Source organism: Pleurodeles waltl, chromosome 9, assembly GCF_031143425.1.
Source record: "Pleurodeles waltl isolate 20211129_DDA chromosome 9, aPleWal1.hap1.20221129, whole genome shotgun sequence".
NCBI lineage: Eukaryota > Metazoa > Chordata > Amphibia > Caudata > Salamandridae > Pleurodeles > Pleurodeles waltl.
Genome location: NC_090448.1, coordinates 188,864,013 through 188,885,274, shown reverse-complemented (window position 1 = coordinate 188,885,274; position 21,262 = coordinate 188,864,013).

Below are 21,262 nucleotides of genomic sequence, written 5' to 3'. Positions count from 1 at the left end.
TGCTTGAGACGGCGGTGCCCAGTTCAGCGGTGCTTGAGACGGCGGAGCCCAGCGCAGCGGTGCTTGAGATGGCGGTGCCAAGTTCAGCGGTGCTTGAGACGGCGGTGCCCAGTTCAGTGGTGCTTGAGACGGCGGTGCCCAGCGCAGCGGTGCTTGAGATGAAGGGGCCAGTTCAGCGGTGCTTGAGATGAAGGGCCCAGCGCAGCGGTGCTTGAGATGAAGGGCCCAGCGCAGCGGTGCTTGAGATGAAGGGCCCAGTTCAGCGGTGCTTGAAACGGCGGTGCCCAGCGCAGCGGTGCTTGAGATGAAGGGCCCAGTTCAGCAGTGCTTGAGACGGCGGTGCCCAGTTCAGCGGTGCTTGAGACGACGGTGCCCAGCGCAGCGGTGCTTGAGACGGCGGTGCCCAGCACAGCGGTGCTTGAGATGAAGGGGCCAGTTCAGCGGTGCTTGAGATGAAGGGCCCAGTTCAGCGGTGCTTGAGACGGCGGTGCCCAGCGCAGCGGTGCTTGAGATGAAGGGCCCAGTTCAGCGGTGCTTGAGACGGCGGTGCCCAGTTCAGCGGTGCTTGAGACGGTGGTGCCCAGCGCAGCGGTGCTTGCGACGGCGGTGCCCAGCGCAGCGGTGCTTGAGATGAAGGGCCCAGCGCAGCGGTGCTTGAGATGAAGGGCCCAGTTCAGCGGTGCTTGAGATGAAGGGCCCAGCGCAGCGGTGCTTGAGATGAAGGGCCCAGTTCAGCGGTGCTTGAGATGAAGGGCCCAGCGCAGCGGCGCTTGAGATGAAGGGCCCAGCGCAGCGGTGCTTGAGATGAAGGGCCCAGCGCAGCGGTGCTTGAGATGAAGGGCCCAGTTCAACGGTGCTTGAGACGGTGGTGCCCAGCGCAGCGGTGCTTGAGATGAAGGGCCCAGTTCAGCGGTGCTTGAAACGGCGGTGCCCAGTTCAGCGGTGCTTGAGACGGCGGTGCCCAGCGCAGCGGTGCTTGAGACGGCAGTGCCCAGTTCAGCGGTGCTTGAGACTGCGGTGCCCAGCGCAGCGGTGCTTGAGATGAAGGGGCCAGTTCAGCGGTGCTTGAGATGAAGGGGCCAGTTCAGTGGTGTTTGAGATGGCGGTGCCCAGCGCAGCGGTGCTTGAGATGAAGGGGCCAGTTCAGTGGTGCTTGAGATGAAGGGCCCAGCGCAGCGGTGCTTGAGATGAAGGGCCCAGCGCAGCGATGCTTGAGATGAAGGGCCCAGCGCAGCAGTGCTTGAGACGGCGGTGCCCAGTTCAGCGGTGCTCGAGACGGCGGTGCCCAGCGCAGCAGTGCTTCAGATGAAGGGGCCAGTTCAGCGGTGCTTTTGATGAAGGGCCCAGCGCAGCGGTGCTTGAGATGAAGGGCCTAGCGCAGCGGTGCTTGAGACGGCGGGGCCCAGTTCAACGGTGCTTGAGACGGCGGTGCCCAGCACATCGGTGCTTGAGATGAAGGGGCCAACGCAGCGGTGCTTTAGATGAAGGGCCCAGCGCAGCGGTGCTTGAGATGAAGGGCCCAGCGCAGCAGTGCTTGAGACGGCGGTGCCCAGCGCAGCGGTGCTTGAGACGGCGGTGCCCAGTTCAGCGGTGCTTGAGACGGCGGTGCCCAGCGCAGCGGTGCTTGAGATGAAGGGGCCAGTTCAGCGGTGCTTGAGATGAAGGGCCCAGCGCAGCGGTGCTTGAGATGAAGGGCCCAGTTCAGCGGTGCTTGAGATGAAGGGCCCAGCGCAGCGGTGCTTGAGTTGAAGGGCCCAGCGCAGCGGTGCTTGAGATGAAGGGCCCAGTTCAGCGGTGCTTGAGACGGTGGTGCCCAGCGCAGCGGTGCTTGAGACGGCGGTGCCCAGTTCAGCGGTGCTTGAGACGGCGGTGCCCAGTTCAGCGATGCTTGAGACGGCGGTGCCCAGCGCAGCGGTGCTTGAGACGGCGGTGCCCAGTTCAGCGGTGCTTGAGACTGCGGTGCCCAGCGCAGCGGTGCTTGAGATGAAGGGGTCAGTTCAGCGGTGCTTGAGATGAAGGGCCCAGCGCAGCGGTGCTTGAGATGAAGGGCCCAGTTCAGCGGTGCTTGAGACGGCGGTGCCCAGCGCAGCGGTGCTTGAGATGAAGGGCCCAGTTCAGCGATGCTTGAGACGGCGGTGCCCAGTTCAGCGGTGCTTGAGACGGCAGTGCCCAGCGCAGCGGTGCTTGAGATGAAGGGGCCAGTTCAGCAGTGCTTGAGATGAAGGGCCCAGCGCAGCGGTGCTTGAGATGAAGGGCCCAGCGCAGCGGTGCTTGAGATGAAGGTCCCAGTTCAGCGGTGCTTGAGACGGCGGTGCCCAGCGCAGCGGTGCTTGAGATGAAGGGCCCAGTTCAGCGGTGCTTGAGACGGTGGTGCCCAGTTCAGCGGTGCTTGAGACGGCGGAGCCCAGCGCAGCGGTGCTTGAGACGGCGGTGCCCAGTTCAGCGGTGCTTGAGACGGCGGTGCCCAGTTCAGTGGTGCTTGAGACGGCAGTGCCCAGCGCAGCGGTGCTTGAGATGAAGGGGCCAGTTCAGCGGTGCTTGAGATGAAGGGCCCAGCGCAGCGGTGCTTGAGATGAAGGGCCCAGCGCAGCGGTGCTTGAGATGAAGGGCCCAGTTCAGCGGTGCTTGAAACGGCGGTGCCCAGCGCAGCGGTGCTTGAGATGAAGGGCCCAGTTCAGCGGTGCTTGAGACGGCGGTGCCCAGTTCAGCGGTGCTTGAGACGGCGGTGCCCAGCGCAGCGGTGCTTGAGACGGCGGTGCCCAGCACAGCGGTGCTTGAGATGAAGGGGCCAGTTCAGCGGTGCTTGAGATGAAGGGCCCAGTTCAGCGGTGCTTGAGACGGCGGTGCCCAGCGCAGCGGTGCTTGAGATGAAGGGCCCAGTTCAGCGGTGCTTGAGATGAAGGGCCCAGCGCAGCGGCGCTTGAGACGGCGGTGCCCAGCGCAGCGGTGCTTGAGATGAAGGGCCCAGTTCAGCGGTGCTTGAGATGAAGGGCCCAGCGCAGCGGCGCTTGAGATGAAGGGACCAGCGCAGCGGTGCTTGAGATGAAGGGCCCAGCGCAGCGGTGCTTGAGATGAAGGGCCCAGTTCAGCGGTGCTTGAGATGAAGGGCCCAGTTCAGCGGTGCTTGAGACGGTGGTGCCCAGCGCAGCGTTGCTTGAGATGAAGGGCCCAGTTCAGCGGTGCTTGAGACGGTGGTGCCCAGTTCAGCGGTGCTTGAGACGGCGGTGCCCAGCGCAGCGGTGCTTGAGACGGCGGTGCCCAGTTCAGCGGTGCTTGAGACGGCGGTGCCCAGCGTAGCGGTGCTTGAGATGAAGGGCCCAGTTCAGCGGTGCTTGAGACGGCGGTGCCCAGTTCAGCGGTGTGTGAGACGGCGGTGCCCAGTTCAGCGGTGCGTGAGACGGCGGTGCCCAGCGCAGCGGTGCTTGAGATGGCGGTGCCAAGTTCAGCGGTGCTTGAGACGGCGGTGCCCAGTTCAGTGGTGCTTGAGACGGCAGTGCCCAGCGCAGCGGTGCTTGAGATGAAGGGGCCAGTTCAGCGGTGCTTGAGATGAAGGGCCCAGCGCAGCGGTGCTTGAGATGAAGGGCCCAGCGCAGCGGTGCTTGAGATGAAGGGCCCAGTTCAGCGGTGCTTGAAACGGCGGTGCCCAGCGCAGCGGTGCTTGAGATGAAGGGCCCAGTTCAGCAGTGCTTGAGACGGCGGTGCCCAGTTCAGCGGTGCTTGAGACGACGGTGCCCAGCGCAGCGGTGCTTGAGATGAAGGGCCCAGCGCAGCGGTGCTTGAGATGAAGGGCCCAGTTCAGCGGTGCTTGAGATGAAGGGCCCAGCGCAGCAGTGCTTGAGACGGCGGTGCCCAGTTCAGCGGTGCTTGAGATGAAGGGCCCAGCGCAGCGGCGCTTGAGATGAAGGGCCCAGCACAGCGGTGCTTGAGATGAAGGGCCCAGCGCAGCGGTGCTTGAGATGAAGGGCCCAGTTCAACGGTGCTTGAGACGGTGGTGCCCAGCGCAGCGGTGCTTGAGACGGCGGTGCCCAGCGCAGCAGTGCTTCAGATGAAGGGGCCAGTTCAGCGGTGCTTTTGATGAAGGGCCCAGCGCAGCGGTGCTTGAGATGAAGGGCCTAGCGCAGCGGTGCTTGAGACGGCGGTGCCCAGCGCAGCGGTGCTTGAGATGAAGGGGCCAGTTCATCGGTGCTTGAGACGGTGGTGCCCAGCGCAGCGGTGCTTGCGACGGCGGTGCCCAGCGCAGCGGTGCTTGAGATGAAGGGCCCAGCGCAGCGGTGCTTGAGATGAAGGGCCCAGTTCAGCGGTGCTTGAGATGAAGGGCCCAGCGCAGCGGTGCTTGAGATGAAGGGCCCAGTTCAGCGGTGCTTGAGATGAAGGGCCCAGCGCAGCGGCGCTTGAGATGAAGGGCCCAGCACAGCGGTGCTTGAGATGAAGGGCCCAGCGCAGCGGTGCTTGAGATGAAGGGCCCAGTTCAACGGTGCTTGAGACGGTGGTGCCCAGTTCAGCGGTGCTTGAGACGGCGGTGCCCAGTTCAGCGGTGCTTGAGACGGCGGTGCCCAGCGCAGCGGTGCTTGAGACGGCAGTGCCCAGTTCAGCGGTGCTTGAGACTGCGGTGCCCAGCGCAGCGGTGCTTGAGATGAAGGGGCCAGTTCATCGGTGCTTGAGATGAAGGGGCCAACGCAGCGGTGCTTTAGATGAAGGGCCCAGCGCAGCGGTGCTTGAGATGAAGGGCCCAGCGCAGCGGTGCTTGAGACGGCGGTGCCCAGTTCAGCGGTGCTTGAGACGGCGGTGCCCAGCGCAGCGGTGCTTGAGATGAAGGGGCCAGTTCAGCGGTGCTTGAGATGAAGGGCCCAGCGCAGCGGTGCTTGAGATGAAGGGGCCAGTTCAGCGGTGCTTGAGATGAAGGGCCCAGCGCAGCGGTGCTTGAGATGAAGGGCCCAGTTCAGCGGTGCTTGAGATGAAGGGCCCAGCGCAGCGGTGCTTGAGTTGAAGGGCCCAGCGCAGCGGTGCTTGAGATGAAGGGCCCAGTTCAGCGGTGCTTGAGACGGTGGTGCCTAGCGCAGCGGTGCTTGAGACGGTGGTGCCCAGTTCAGCGGTGCTTGAGACGGCGGTGCCCAGTTCAGCGGTGCTTGAGACGGCGGTGCCCAGCGCAGCGGTGCTTGAGACGGCGGTGCCCAGTTCAGTGGTGCTTGAGACTGCGGTGCCCAGCGCAGCGGTGCTTGAGATGAAGGGGCCAGTTCAGCGGTGCTTGAGATGAAGGGCCCAGCGCAGCGGTGCTTGAGATGAAGGGCCCAGTTCAGCGGTGCTTGAGACGGCGGTGCCCAGCGCAGCGGTGCTTGAGATGAAGGGCCCAGTTCAGCGATGCTTGAGACGGCGGTGCCCAGTTCAGCGGTGCTTGAGACGGCAGTGCCCAGCGCAGCGGTGCTTGAGATGAAGGGGCCAGTTCAGCGGTGCTTGAGACGGCGGTGCCCAGCGCAGCGGTGCTTGAGATGAAGGGCCCAGCGCAGCGGTGCTTGAGATGAAGGGCCCAGCGCAGCGGTGCTTGAGATGAAGGTCCCAGTTCAGCGGTGCTTGAGACGGCGGTGCCCAGCGCAGCGGTGCTTGAGATGAAGGGCCCAGTTCAGCGGTGCTTGAGACGGCGGTGCCCAGTTCAGCGGTGCTTGAGACGGCGGAGCCCAGCGCAGCGGTGCTTGAGACGGCGGTGCCCAGTTCAGCGGTGCTTGAGACGGCGGTGCCCAGTTCAGTGGTGCTTGAGACGGCGGTGCCCAGCGCAGCGGTGCTTGAGATGAAGGGGCCAGTTCAGCGGTGCTTGAGATGAAGGGCCCAGCGCAGCGGTGCTTGAGATGAAGGGCCCAGCGCAGCGGTGCTTGAGATGAAGGGCCCAGTTCAGCGGTGCTTGAAACGGCGGTGCCCAGCGCAGCGGTGCTTGAGATGAAGGGAATAGTTCAGCGGTGCTTGAGACGGCGGTGCCCAGTTCAGCGGTGCTTGAGACGGCGGTGCCCAGCGCAGCGGTGCTTGAGACGGCGGTGCCCAGCACAGCGGTGCTTGAGATGAAGGGGCCAGTTCAGCGGTGCTTGAGATGAAGGGCCCAGTTCAGCGGTGCTTGAGACGGCGGTGCCCAGCGCAGCGGTGCTTGAGATGAAGGGGCCAGTTCAGCGGTGCTTGAGACGGCGGTGCCCAGTTCAGCGGTGCTTGAGACGGTGGTGCCCAGCGCAGCGGTGCTTGCGACGGCGGTGCCCAGCGCAGCGGTGCTTGAGATGAAAGGCCCAGCGCAGCGGTGCTTGAGATGAAGGGCCCAGTTCAGCGGTGCTTGAGATGAAGGGCCCAGCGCAGCGGTGCTTGAGATGAAGGGCCCAGTTCAGCGGTGCTTGAGATGAAGGGCCCAGCGCAGCGGCGCTTGAGATGAAGGGCCCAGCGCAGCGGTGCTTGAGATGAAGGGCCCAGCGCAGCGGTGCTTGAGATGAAGGGCCCAGTTCAACGGTGCTTGAGACGGTGGTGCCCAGCGCAGCGGTGCTTGAGATGAAGGGCCCAGTTCAGCGGTGCTTGAGACGGCGGTGCCCAGTTCAGCGGTGCTTGAGACGGCGGTGCCCAGCGCAGCGGTGCTTGAGACGGCAGTGCCCAGTTCAGCGGTGCTTGAGACTGCGGTGCCCAGCGCAGCGGTGCTTGAGATGAAGGGGCCAGTTCAGCGGTGCTTGAGATGAAGGGGCCAGTTCAGTGGTGTTTGAGATGGCGGTGCCCAGCGCAGCGGTGCTTGAGATGAAGGGGCCAGTTCAGTGGTGCTTGAGATGAAGGGCCCAGCGCAGCGGTGCTTGAGATGAAGGGCCCAGTTCAGCGGTGCTTGAGACGGCGGTGCCCAGCGCAGCGGTGCTTGAGATGAACGGCCCAGTTCAGCGGTGCTTGAGACGGCGGTGCCCAGTTCAGCGGTGCTTGAGACGGCGGTGCCCAGCGCAGCGGTGCTTGAGATGGTGGTGCCCAGTTCAGCGGTGCTTGAGACGGCGGTGCCCAGCGCAGCAGTGCTTGAGATGAAGGGGCCAGTTCAGCGGTGCTTGAGATGAAGGGCCCAGCGCAGCGGTGCTTGAGAAGAAGGGCCCAGCGCAGCGGTGCTTGAGATGAAGGGCCCAGTTCAGCGGTGCTTGAGACGGCGGTGCCCAGCGCTGCGGTGCTTGAGAAGAAGGACCCAGTTCAGCGGTGCTTGAGACGCCGGTGCCCAGTTCAGCGGTGCTTGAGATGGCGGTGCCCAGTGCAGCGGTGCTTGAGATGAAGGGCCCAGCGCAGCGATGCTTGAGATGAAGGGCCCAGCGCAGCAGTGCTTGAGACGGCGGTGCCCAGTTCAGCGATGCTTGAGACGGCGGTGCCCAGTTCAGCGGTGCTTGAGACTGCGGTGCCCAGCGCAGCGGTGCTTGAGATGAAGGGGCCAGTTCAGCGGTGCTTGAGATGAAGGGCCCAGCGCAGCGGTGCTTGAGATGAAGGGCCCAGTTCAGCGGTGCTTGAGACGGCGGTGCCCAGCGCAGCGGTGCTTGAGATGAAGGGCCCAGTTCAGCGATGCTTGAGACGGCGGTGCCCAGTTCAGCGGTGCTTGAGACGGCAGTGCCCAGCGCAGCGGTGCTTAAGATGAAGGGGCCAGTTCAGCAGTGCTTGAGATGAAGGGCCCAGCGCAGCGGTGCTTGAGATGAAGGGCCCAGCGCAGCGGTGCTTGAGATGAAGGGCCCAGTTCAGCGGTGCTTGAGACGGCGGTGCCCAGTTCAGCGGTGCTTGAGACGGCGGAGCCCAGCGCAGCGGTGCTTGAGACGGCGGTGCCCAGTTCAGCGGTGCTTGAGATGGCGGTGCCCAGTTCAGCGGTGCTTGAGACGGCGGTGCCCAGCGCAGCGGTGCTTGAGATGAAGGGGCCAGTTCAGCGGTGCTTGAGATGAAGGGCCCAGCGCAGCGGTGCTTGAGATGAAGGGCCCAGCGCAGCGGTGCTTGAGATGAAGGGCCCAGTTCAGCGGTGCTTGAGACGGCGGTGCCCAGCGCAGCGGTGCTTGAGATGAAGGGCCCAGTTCAGCGGTGCTTGAGACGGCGGTGCCCAGTTCAGCGGTGCTTGAGACGGCGGTGCCCAGCGCAGCGGTGCTTGAGACGGCGGTGCCCAGCACAGCGGTGCTTGAGATGAAGGGGCCAGTTCAGCGGTGCTTGAGATGAAGGGCCCAGTTCAGCAGTGCTTGAGACGGCGGTGCCCAGCGCAGCGGTGCTTGAGATGAAGGGCCCAGTTCAGCGGTGCTTGAGACGGCGGTGCCCAGTTCAGCGGTGCTTGAGACGGTGGTGCCCAGCTCAGCGGTGCTTGCAACGGCGGTGCCCAGCGCAGCGGTGCTTGAGATGAAGGGCCCAGCGCAGCGGTGCTTGAGATGAAGGGCCCAGTTCAGCAGTGCTTGAGACGGCGGTGCTCAGCGCAGCGGTGCTTGAGATGAAGGGCCCAGTGCAGCGGTGCTTGAGACGGCGGTGCCCAGTTCAGCGGTGCATGAGACGGCGGTGCCCAGCGCAGCAATGCTTGAGACGGCGGTGCCCAGTTCAGCGGTGCTTGAGACGGCGGTGCCCAGCGCAGCGGTACTTGAGATGAAGGGGCCAGTTCAGCGGTGCTTGAGATGAAGGGCCCAGCGCAGCGGTGCTTGAGATGAAGGGCCCAGTTCAGCGGTGCTTGAGACGGCGGTGCCCAGTTCAGTGGTGCTTGAGACGGCGGTGCCCAGCGCAGCGGTGCTTGAGATGAAGGGCCCAGTTCAGCGGTGCTTGAGACGGCAGTGCCCAGTTCAGCGGTGCTTGAGACGGCGGTGCCCAGCGCAGCGGTGCTTGAGACGGCGGTGCCGAGTTCAGCGGTGCTTGAGACCGCGGTGCCCAGCGCAGCGGTGCTTGAGATGAAGGGGCCATTTCAGTGGTGCTTGAGATGAAGGGACCAGCGCAGCGGTGCTTGAGATGAAGGGCCCAGTTCAGCGGTGCTTGAGATGAAGGGCCCAACGCAGGGGTGCTTGAGACGGCGGTGCCCAGTTCAGCGGTGCTTGAGACGGCGATGCCCAGTTCAGCGGTGCTTCGGATGACTGCCCAGTTCAGTGGATCCGCCCATGGCGTGAAGGTCATTCGCCACCTGACCTGTGGCTGGCTGCGCCTTCCTGCCCACCTGGGATGGGCCTGGTGGGGCCCTCCTGGGCTGCAGTACCGGGCCTGTTGGTGTCCTCCTGCCCACCTGGGATGGGGCATGCGGGGCCCTCCTGCACAGCTGGGCTGCTGGCGGTCTTGTCGGGCTTGCTGCCCTTCCCAGCCTTCCCTGTTCGCCTGTGGCCCTTCCCCACTTTTGGCGGTGTGCAAGCTGGCACCACACTCCCTGCCGGAGCCATGGTAGGGATTTTGGTCCCAGGTGTTTTAGGCCTCTCGCGCCGGCCACTGACAATCTTCGCATGTTTTTGCAGGGGCGGGCTGGCCGTGCCTTGGCTCCCTACTGAACTGGCTGCCCTTGAGGGTGGGGGACTCCACAGTCCATGGCACACTGTCTTCACAGGGCCCGCTTTTGTGGTGGCTGAGGTGCTGACTCGAGTCCTATTAGATGGACGGGGTGGGGGAGTTGTTGGAAAGAGGTCAAGTTTTGATAGGAAAATAAGTTTAGGAAGAGAGGGACGGGTAGGTGTAGTAGGTATGGGAGTGGAGGAAGAGGTTGTGGTTGTAGGAGTTTGAAGTCTGCTGTCTTTGGGTGCAGGTGCTTGGGCTGGAGGCTGTCGTGAGGTGGATGGCTGTTGGGTGGGTGGCTGCCTGCGTTTGTGTAGCTTGGAAGAGGGGGTGACAGACACACTGGGAGAGGACACAGGGGACGTGTGAATGGTAATGGGGGTGGTGACTGCACGTGTGCGGGGGGTTCTGGTGTGTGTGCTGGTGATGGACGTTGTGGCTGAAGATGTTGTGCATGCAGGTGTGAGTGGAGACGTGACAGGGAGGGAGGAGGGAGACGAGGAGGAGGGGGACACAGTGGAGGCAGTGGGTATTGGTATGTCTGCATGTGGATATTGCTTGTGTGAATGCTTGTGTGATGTGTGGTGCTTATGTCTGTCTGAGCTTCCCTTGGGTGTTGAGGTGTGTGCAGGCTGGTCTGATGGTGTGTCTGGGATAGGCAGAGGTACAGGGGATTGGGTATGGGTGGAGGAAGTTGGAGGGGGGAGGCTAGAGACAGGGACAATTGCTGCCATCAGTACTGAGGCCAGAGTGTTGAACGATCGCTGATGGGCAGCCTGACCAGAATGAATGCCCTCCAGGTATGCATTACTCTGGTGCACCTCCCTTTCTACACCCTGGATGACATTCAAAAGGGTAGACTGCCCAACAATGAGCGTCCTCAGGAGGTCAATGACCTCCTCACTGAGGGCAGCAGGGGTGACTGGGGCAGGGCCTGAGGTGCCTGGGGCGAAGGAGATGCCCACCTTCCTGGGTGAGCGGGCACTGGGCAAACGCTGAGGGGCTGCTGGGAGGGCGGTGCTGGTGCGCTGGGTGGCGGCTGTACCTGTTGTTGCGGGGGGCACGGATGTTGCCGCCACCACAAAGGAGCTCCCTTCAGAGGACGAGTCGCTGTCACTGACATCCGCACGAGTCCCCGCTGTGGAGCTCCCCTCGCCCTCCGTCTCACTGGTGAATTCCAATTCAGTTGCATGGCCCGCCATGGCCATGTGAGATGCAGCTCCCTCGTGCTCCGATGCCACTTCTCTTCTGCCTGATGATGCTAATTCACAAATGAACAGGAAGACAACAAAAAAGGGGGGTGGGGAAAAATAAAGAAATGTTGAGTGCATGCATTGGCGACACCGTTGGTGGACAGGACAGACACAGAAGCCCCCTGCACTACGTCGCGCACTTGGGGTCGACTACGCAATCCGTGGGACATGGCCTACAAGCCTATGGGCGACCTCTGCTCACATACATGACACAGGGCAATGAATAGCTGTACTTGGCACCCTACAAAGGTGGGGGGCGGGGCCACAGGGCCATGCCTTACTGAGGGGCCTAGCCTACAGATATCGTCCTGGCCTAGGGATACCCACAGCCCTCCTCCCCCACCCAGACACCTCCACTGCGCGCAAAGTCACCAGGATTTGAGTGTACTCACCCCCTTGTGTCTGCTGTGATGTCCTCACGCGCCCATCCAAATCGGGGTAGGCCACCGCCAGGATCCGGGACATCAGGGGGGTCAAAGTACGACTAGCACCCCTCCCACATTGGGAGTCCATCCCCAGCTGAGCCTTCGCCGTCTTCCTGCTCCAGCGTCGGATGTCCTCCCATCTCTTCCGGCAGTGGGTGCCCCGTCTGTGGTGGACCCCCAGGGTCCGGACGTCCTTGGCGATGGCACGCCAAATATCGATTTTCTGGTGGGCGCTGACCTATGTGACATGTACAGGGAGAGAAGAATAATCATCACCTTCTGCATGCTCGATGTGAGTGGCCCCCCCATCCCCACCCTTGCCATGTGGCACATGCTCTCATCTGTCGTTTGATGCATGCCTCAATCGCTCCCCTCACCACCATCTTTCATCCACCCCACTCAACACAGGCATTGGCCACAAAGCATGGTCCCAGTGTACTTACCTGTTGGTCTGAAGGACCGTAGAGTAGCGCATACTGGGGGAGGACCCCATCCACGAGTTTCTACAACTCCTGAGCAGTGAAGGCAGGGGCCCTTTCCCCAGTCGCATGAGCCATTGTCTCTTCCAGACCGTGGTCACAGCAGCTCTTGCAGTGTAGGTCCTCTCCTGTCGAAGATCAGGTATCGAGTGATTAAGCAGATAGAAAATGGCGGTCACGCCTGCGGCGGTGCGTACCGCGGCGGTGCGTACCGCGACCGCCGGCGCACATCGTCATTGGCTCCTGAGACCCATAGGGTTCAATGTTAACCTATGCAGCTTTGCGCCGCGGTCTTCGACCGCCTACCGCCACGGTGTGCCAATCAATCAATCAATCAATCATAGTATTTATAAAGCGCGCTATGTACCCGTCAGGGTTTCGAGGCGCTGAGGGGGGGGGGGAGCGCTGCTGGTTTAGCGGACGAAGAGCCAGGTCTTGAGGAGCCTTCTGAATGCGAGGAGGTCCTGGGTCTGGCGAAGAGATGTGGGGAGAGAGTTCCAGGTCTTGGCGGCGAGGAAGGAGAAGGATCTGCCGCCGGATGTCTTGCGCTGGTTTCGGGGTACGATGGCGAGGGCGAGGTTGGCGGATCGGAGTTGACGTGTTGGAGTGTAGAAGTTGAGTCTGGTGTTGAGGTAGGAGGGTCCGGTGTTGTGAAGTGCCTTGTGAGCGTGGGTCAGGAGTTTGAAGGTGATCCTCTTGTCTACCGGGAGCCAGTGGAGTTCCTTTAGGTGAGGGGAGATGTGACTTCGGCGGGGTATGTTGAGGATCAGTCGGGCGGAGGCATTTTGGATACGTTGGAGGCGTTTGATGTCTTTGGTTGGGATGCCTGTGTAGAGTGCGTTGCCGTAGTCAAGTCTGCTGCTGACGAGGGCCTGGGTCACCGCCTTTCTGGTTTCTGTTGGAATCCACTTGAAGATTCTGCGGAGCATTTGAAGGGTGTTGAAACAGGAGGAGGAGACGGCGCTGACCTGTTTGGACATGGTGAGGGCGGAGTCCAGGATGAAGCTGAGGTTTCTTGCGTGGCTGGCAGGGGTGGGTGGGGGTCCGAGGACGGAGGGCCACCATGAGTCGTTCCAGGCCGAGGGAGTGCGTCCGAGGATGAGGACTTCCGTCTTGTCGGAGTTGAGTTTCAGGCGACTGTTGTTCATCCAATCGGCGATGGATTTTAGTCCCTCGTGGAGGTTTGTTTTGGCGGTGAGCGGGTCTTTGGTCAGGGAGAGGACGAGCTGGGTATCGTCGGCGTAGGAGATGATGCTGAGATGATGTTGGCGGGCCAGTTGAGCGAGGGGGGCCATGTAGACGGCTGAGGGAGGATCCTTGGGGGACGCCGCAGATGAGGTTGGTGGCTTTGGAGCGGAAAGGGGAGAGACGGACTCTCTGCGTTCTGTCGGAGAGGAAGGATGAGATCCAGTGGAGGGCTTTATCTTGGATGCCGGCTTCCTGGAGGCGGGTCAGTAGGGTGCGGTGGCAGACGGTGTCAAAAGCGGCTGATAGGTCGTGGAGGATGAGGGCTGAGGTTTCGCCGTTGTCCATTTGATGTCTGATGTCATCTGTGGCGGCGAGGAGGGCGGTCTCAGTGCTGTGGTTTCGTCTGAATCCGGATTGTGAGGGGTCCAGGATGGAATTGTCTTCGAGGAAGTGGGTGAGCTGAGTGTTGACGATCTTCTCGATGACTTTCGCTGGAAAAGGGAGGAGAGAGATCGGACGGAAGTTTTTGAGGTCGTTGGGGTCAGCCTTGGGTTTTTTGAGGAGGGGTTGGATTTCTGCGTGTTTCCACCTGTACGGGAAGGTGGCAGAAGTGAAGGAGAGGTTGATGATCTTGCGGAGTTCGGGGGAGATGGTGGCGTTGGCTGAGTTGAAAACATGATGGGGGCAGGGGTCCATGGGGGAGCCTGAGTGGATGGTGTTCATGGTTGCTATGGTTTCTGCCTCGTCCACGTGGGTCCAGGCGGTGAGGCGGCAGTCGCGGGAGGAGACGTCGGGGGTGGGGTCTGGCGGTGGACCGGTGATGAAGCTGTCGTGGATGGTGGTGATTTTCTGGTGGAAGAAGGTGGAGAGGTCGTCGCAGAGTTTCTGGGAGGGCGGGATGTCGTTGGAGTTGGCTTTCGGATTGGAGAGTTCCTTCACGATGCCGAAGAGTTCTTTGCAGTCGTGGGCGTTGTTGTTGATGCGTTCGGTGAAGTGGGCGCGCTTGGCGGTGCGGATCCGTTGGTGGTGTTCGCGGTTGGCGTTTTTGAGGGCGGCGAGGTTGTCGGGTGTGCGTTCTTGGATCCTTTTCTTTTTGAGCTTCTGGCAGTTGCTTTTGGAGGTGGTGAGATCGTCTGTGAACCAGGCTGGTTTTTTCTTTCCTTGGATGGTGGTGGGTTTCTTGAGAGGGGCAAGGGTGTTGGCGCAGTCCAGGATCCATTGATGGAGGTTGTTGGCGGCTGTGCTCGGGTCGATTGCGTCGGGTGGAAGGTTGTTGATGAGGGTGCTGGTCAGTTGTTCTTGGGTGACTTTGCCCCAGCGGCGGTGGGGAGGTAGCTGGATGCGGTGTTGCTCTGTGGTTTTCTTATAGGTGAAATGGACACAGTGATGGTCAGTCCAGTGGAGTTCGGAGGTGTGGCTGAAGGAAATGTGGTTGCTAGAGGTGAAGAGGGGGTCAAGGGTGTGACCGGCGATGTGGGTAGGTGTGTTGACTAGCTGGCGGAGACCGAGGTTGAGGAGGTTGGAGGTCAGTGACGCGGTGTTGACGTCGTTGGCATTTTCCAGATGGTAGTTCAGATCTCCCAGGAGGATGTAATCCGGGGAAGCGAGGGCGTGGGTGCTTGCAAGGTCGGCGATGGTGTCGTTGAAGGGGGCTCTTGGTCCTGGAGGGCGGTAAATGAGGGTTCCTCTGAGGGTCGTGTTGGGGTCCGTGTGGATCTGGAAGTGGAGGTGTTCGGCTGTCCTGAGGGTGTCGTCCGAGTGGGTGTGGATTTTGAGGGTAGCTTTGTGAGCGATGGCTATTCCGCCGCCGATTCCGTTGGTTCGATCTCTTCTGGTGATTTTGTAGCCGTCCGGTATGGCGATGGCGATGTCCAGAGACGAGGAGTCGTTCCACCAGGTTTCGGTCAGGAAAGCCACGTCAGGAGCAGTGGTGTAGAGCAAATCCCAGAGCTCGATGGCGTGTTTTCGTGCGGAGCGGGTGTTGATGAGGATGCAGTTCAGGTGGTTGGGGTTGGATGTTTTCGTAGTTGGATTGGTCGTTCTGATGCAGGAGAAGTTGCAGGTACGGCAGGAAAAAGGTCCTTTAGTGTGCTTCGGGGATGCCCGGTAGCATTCAGTGGAGGGGCCGGGGTTGAAGGCGCGGAGTTCGTTGATCGAGTAGCGGATGCGGGGGGCGCGAGGGCCAGGGGGTGTGGCGCTGGGTGCGGTCCAGGCGCGGACGGGCGCAGACGGGCTTGCCTCCGGCGCGCCAGCGGCGCGTCCGCGCAGCGGACGCGCAGCGCCAGCCATTAAGAAGGGAGGGGGGAGGGAGGAGCAGCTGGGAGGCGGGAGGGAGCGGCAAATGGGGGCGCGAGGGGGGCGGGGCCGCAGGGAGGCAGCGGCAGGGAACGGGGAGCGCACAAGGGGCAAAACACTGAAAACAAGCAAAATACAAGCAGTTACAATAAGAAAAGCACACAATCAGAAAAACAATAATGGCACAATATACGATCGGGGAGACAGCAATCAGGGGGGCACAAAGGGGGCAGAAGCGCCGGCGGCGAGGCGCTGGAAAAAGCGAAAAAAACGAAAAACACTTACGGGACGGCGGAAAGCGGCACACGGGTCAAGTGAAGCTAGTCAGAGCCCACTAGACCCCAGGGATGAGGCGCAGGAGGATGCCTGCGGGTGGAGGAGGGCCTCGAACACGCAAACAGCAGCGTGGTCAGGGGACAGAGGCAGGAGGCAGCAGGTTGGTGCTGCGGTCGTGGGGGGCGAGCTCAGGACCTGAAACAGGTCAGAGTTCGCTCACTCGCGACGCGCAGCGCCAGCCATTAAGAAGGGAGGGGGGAGGGAGGAGCAGCTGGGAGGCGGGAGGCGGGAGGGAGCGGCAAATGGGGGAGCGAGGGGGCGGGGCCGCAGGGAGGCAGCGGCAGGGAACGGGGAGCGCACAAGTGGCAAAACACTGAAAACGAGCAAAATACAAGCAGTTACAATAAGAAAAGCACACAATCAGAAAAACAATAATGGCACAATATACGATCAGGGAGACAGCAATCAGGGGGGCACAAAGGGGGCAGAAGCGCCGGCGGCGAGGCGCTGGAAAAAGCGAAAAAAACAAAAAACACTTACGGGATGGCGGAAAGCGCCACACGGGTCAAGTGAAGCTAGTCAGAGCCCACTAGACCCCAGGGATGAGGCGCAGGAGGATGCCTGCGGGTGGAGGAGGGCCTCGAACACGCAAACAGCAGCGTGGTCAGGGGACAGAGGCAGGAGGCAGCAGGTTGGTGCTGCGGTCGTGGGGGGCGAGCTCAGGACCTGCCACACCAGCGCATTGACCTCACATCCCATTGTCGCACTTCACAGGTCAGGCAGCCGCCATTTCAAGGGCCCACATGCCTTATTTTCTACTGCGTCACACATACCTAGGCCTTGCATCGACACTCATACAAGCCATTCAATGCATTGGGAATCGAGTTATGTGCAAGCTGTGGTTACGTACCTGTGGGTTGATTGACTCTGTGCTCGCTGTTGTCCTTCATAGGCACCGTCCGCTGGGACATGCGAGGAGATCTTCCCGTGTACAGACCACTGGTGGACCTGTCGACAATGGAGGAAAGACATGTCATACTGACATACAGGCTTGACCGAGCCACTATACAGGAACTGTGAGCCAGACCTGATGTCACCAATCCGCCAACCCACAGGGATCCCCCCTCTAGTGCAGGTGCTGTCAGTACTCCATTTCCTAGCAAGTGGGTCATTTCAAACAACAGTGGCCATATCATCAGGGATGTCCCAGCCCATGTTTTCCAAGATGTTGTCCAGAGTGTTGTCTGCCATGCTCAAATACATGCGGAGCTACATCGTCTTCCCTGAGGTGTGGGATTTGGCTACAGTGAAGGCTGATTTCTATGCCCTTGGACATATACCCAACATCATTGGTGCCATTGATGGGACACATGTTGCTTTGGTCCCCCCCAGCAGGAGTGAACAGGTGTACAGGAACAGGAAGAGTTATCATTCCATGAATGTCCAGATGGTGTGTTTGTCTGACCAGTACATCTCCCATGTTAATGCCAAGTTCCCTGGGTCAGTGCATGACGCGTACATCATGCGGAATAGCAGCATCCCTTACATGATGGGTCAACTCCAGAGGCACTGTGTGGGGCTATTAGGAGACTCTGGTTACCCCAACCTGTCATGGCTACTGACCCCAGTGAGGAATCCCAGGACAAGGGCAGAGGAACGGTACAATGAGGCCCATGGGAGAACTAGGAGGGTGATCGAGCGGACCTTCGGCCTCCTGAAGGCCAGGTTTAGGTGCCTCCATATGACTGGTGGATCCCTAATGTACTCACCAAAGAAGGTGTGCCAGATCATCGTGGCCTGCTGTATGCTTCACAACCTGGCTTTGCGACGCCAGGTACCTTTTCTGCAGGAGGATGGTCAAGATGGTGGTGTTGTAGCAGCTGTGGAGCCTGTGGAGAGTGAAGAGGAGGAAGGCGAAGAGGATGACATAGAGAACAGGAACACTGTAATACAGCAGTATTTTCAATGACACACAGGTAAGAATCCACACCGGCATATTACATATACTTAACCCCTACTACCTCTCTACTGTCTGACCTTTTCCCCCAGTGTATGGTAACTGAGTTGTGACTTTCCCTCCCGATTTCAGAGATCTGGGCCCCACTGCGTGACATCTGCTTTATTTCCCCATGGACTACAGCTGTGTGACATTGGTATGTTGGCATCACAATGTGAATATGCCATTTGGCACAGTAATGTCTAATACATTTGTACAAAATCACAGCCAGACTCCAGATTGTTTTATGCAATAAGTGTGTTTATTACAGTGCTCTAAATTGGTGGGTGGTTGCAAATCGTTGAGGTGTGATGGTGGAGGATTGTCCATGGCAGAGTCCAGACTATCAGTATCACAGGTGCATTGTCCAGATGCCTGTGGAAAGTGGGGCAGGGGCAGTGTAAGGTTGGACAGGGTGTCAATGTGGGACAGTGGGATGACAATCAGGGAGGTATCCTTTCCTGGCTGGGGTCTTGGCATCATACTCTGTCTTCTTCCTGGATCTCAGGGCCCGCTTGGGGGGTGGTTCTCCTTCTGCAGGGGGTGGGGTTCTGGTGGCCTGTTGGTCTTGTGTCGGGGCCTCCTGTCCACTAGTGCCGGCGGAGGTGGTAGGCAGTTCTTGGTCCATGCTAGTGTCAGGGGCCCTTTGTGGTGCAACAGTGTCCCGCAATGTGGTGACTACCTGATTCAGAGCCACTACGATGGTGCCCATGGAGGAACTGATGTTTCTTAATTCTTCCCTGAACCCCATATACTGTTGCTCCTGCAGAAGCTGGATCTCCTGAAACCTGGCCAGGACAGTGGCCATCGTCTCCTGGGAGTGGTGGTATGCTCCCATGATGGAGGACAAGGCCTCGTGGAGAGTGGGTTCCCTGGGCCTGTCCCCCCCCTGTCGCACAGCAGCCCTCCCAGTTCCCCTGTTTACCTGGGCCTCTGTCCCCTGGACCGTGTGCCCACTACCACTGCCCCCAGGTCCCTGTTGTTGTTGGGGTGGTGGGTTAACCTGGGTGCCCTGTAGTGGTGGACACACCGCTGATTGACGTGTCCTGGGGACAGAGATATGGGCCCACTGTGTGGGTGCTGTGCTGGTGTTTCCAGAGGGGGGAAGGTCTGCTGTGGCCTGTGGCTGTCTGAGGGGAACCGACTGTCCAGAGGTCCCCGATGGGCCGGGCTGGTCATCGAGATCCAGGGAGACAGAGATGCTGTCATCACTGTGGGCCTCTTCTGGGGGTGGAGTGGACATTTGTGGACCCTCCTGCGCGGTGACGTGGCGTTCGGGTCCTGCAGGGGTATAAAAGTATGATTATTGCTTCTGTGTGTGCCATAGCGTGCAATGGGTGGGTGCCCGTGTAACCCTGTGCTTGCATTCCTGTGTGGGGGCTTTTGTGACAGTGGTTTGGTGGGGGGATGGGTATGTGCAGTGGGCATGCTTAGGTGATGGGTGTCCATGCTTTGTGGTCGCATGCAGGGCTTGGTGGTGGGATGGGTGGGTCGTGAGGGTGAGACATTTGCAAGGAGTAGGTGTGATGGGGTGGGGGTGAGGGTGGGGGTATGAGTTGGCATGCTGGTGGGGTGGGGGGGATGAAGTAGTTAAGATTTGTCTTACCAGAGTCCATTCCTCCACCTACTCCTGCGAGGCCCTCAGGATGCAGGATCGCCAAGACCTGCTCCTCCCATGTTGTAAATTCTGGGGGAGGAGGTGGGGGTCCGCCGCCAGTCCGCTGCACTGCAATGTTGTGCCTGGATACCATGGAACGCACCTTCCCCGTAGGTCGTTCCACCACTTCCTGATGTCGTCCCGATTTCTTGGGTGCTGTCCCACAGCGTTGACTCTGTCCACTATTCTGCTCCATAGCTCCATCTTCCTGGCAATGGTGGTGTGCTGCACCTTTGTCCCGAAGAGCTGTGGCTCTACCCGTACAATTTCCTCCACCATGACCCTGAGTTCAGCCTCAGAAAACCTGGGGTGTCTTTGCGGTGCCATGGGGTGGTTTGGGTGATGTGTGTGGTGGATTGTGTGGTGCTAAATGTGGTGATGTGTATTGGTGTGTAGTTTGAAGTGCGTGGTAATATTGCTGGGTGACAGTGAATTGCGCGTCTGGGTGCTCGGGTCTCTTATCTCTGTGCGTGTTCACGAATCTCTAGGAGTGGGGGTTTGTGGGTGATGTGGGTGTGTGTTTTATATTGTGTTGGGTGTGTCGGAGTGTTGTTTGTATGTGTATCAGGTGTGTGTATTTTGAATTATCCAATGTGGCTGTGTTTTGGAGATGTGTGTGTATTTTGAGCGCGGCAGTGTGTACCGCCAATGGAATACCGCGGTTGAAAGACCGCCGCGTGGATTCGTGTGTCGTGATAGTGTGGGCGTATTTCTGTTGGCGTGGCGGTGGAGGTCTGGTCATCGGCAGTTTCTCGCTGGCCTTTGGTGTGGCGGACTTTTGTGGATGTCTGTATTTTGGCGGTTTGCCTGTTGTGGGTCAGAATGACCATGACGGTTTACCGCGGCGGTGTTATGGCGGTCTTCTGCACGGCGGTAAGCGCCTTTTACCGCTGAGGTTGGAATGACCACCATAGTGCTTGGATTCAATGGTAAGTGGGGTGATGAACTCAGTGATGGTGTCACTGAGGCCAGCTCATGGTCCTGTTAGCCTGTATGTGAGGGTGTTTTTGATCGTTGTGTTATAGTCAGTGTGGAGCAGGAAGTTCATGTGATCCATGATCAACATGGTTTCTTCACTGGTGATGGTGTAGCAGATCGATTTCTTGTGTATGATGTCTGCTGGTCCGGTCATAGTGTTTCATTATATAGCCAGTGGGTGTTGCTATGGCAATGTCAATGATCAATGGGAGGGGTGAGCCAGTTCTCTGTGCTGAAGGTTTCTTTGTGGGCGAGGGTGGAGATTGTGTCCCAGAGTCCCATTACGTGTTTCAGAGTAGTCTATCATTGAACAGGAGACACCTGAGTTTTTCTTGGTCTCTCTTATTTGTGGGTGATAGTGTTGAATTGCAGACTTCTAGGTAGTTTTGTTGGTGGTGTTGTTGCATGGTTTCCATTTCTTTTTCAGATGTTACAGTGTTGTTTTGTATGTGAGAGGCTTTTTATGTACCAGCTGGCCTGCTTGTTTGACCTACTATGCTTGTTGAGTTTGATGGGTGGGACTAAGTTTGCACAGTTCTTGATCCAGGTAATGAGGTCGTTGACGACCCTGTTGAGGTTGTCTATGGAAAGGTTGATCTGTGCTGAGGGCTTTGAGCCAGTCTAAGCTGTGGCTTAGACTGATGAGCCTGGTATGGGTGTTTACTTGAGGTGTGCTGGTTTGGAAGTGGATAATGGAGTGGTTGGTCCATGTGAGCGGTGTGGTGTAGTTGTATTTGATGCTGTCATTTGTGGTGGAGAATGGGTCCAGTGTGTCTGCTGTGGTGTGTGCTGGTTCTGACACGAGATGGGTGAGTCTAATGTTGTTCAAGCTTTCAAGGGGTGCTTTGGGTAGGGATTGTTTCCATCTTCCAGGAGAAAGTTGAGCTCATGGAGGAGAATGAAGGTTTTGGAGTTGATAGTGAGTGGAGTGGCAAAGTCAGCAATGAGTGTGCTGACAAAGGCGAGGCTCAGTTCAGGGGGATAGTTTGCAGCTTTGAGTATAGGTGTTCCGTGAATGAAGTGGAATTCTCAGTGGGTGTTGTGCACTTAATGTATTCCTTGTAGATAATAGTAAGTTCTCCACCTGGCTTGTGAAAGCAGTCCAGTCAAGCAATCTTGAGCCTACTGGGATTGCCGTGTTGATATCAGCAGCTAATAAGGGGTTGAGTCTGGCCTCTGTGATAAAGATGTCAGGTGCATTGCTGCAGAGCAGGTCCCATAATGTTGTTGTTTGTTTTCTGAGTGATTGTGTG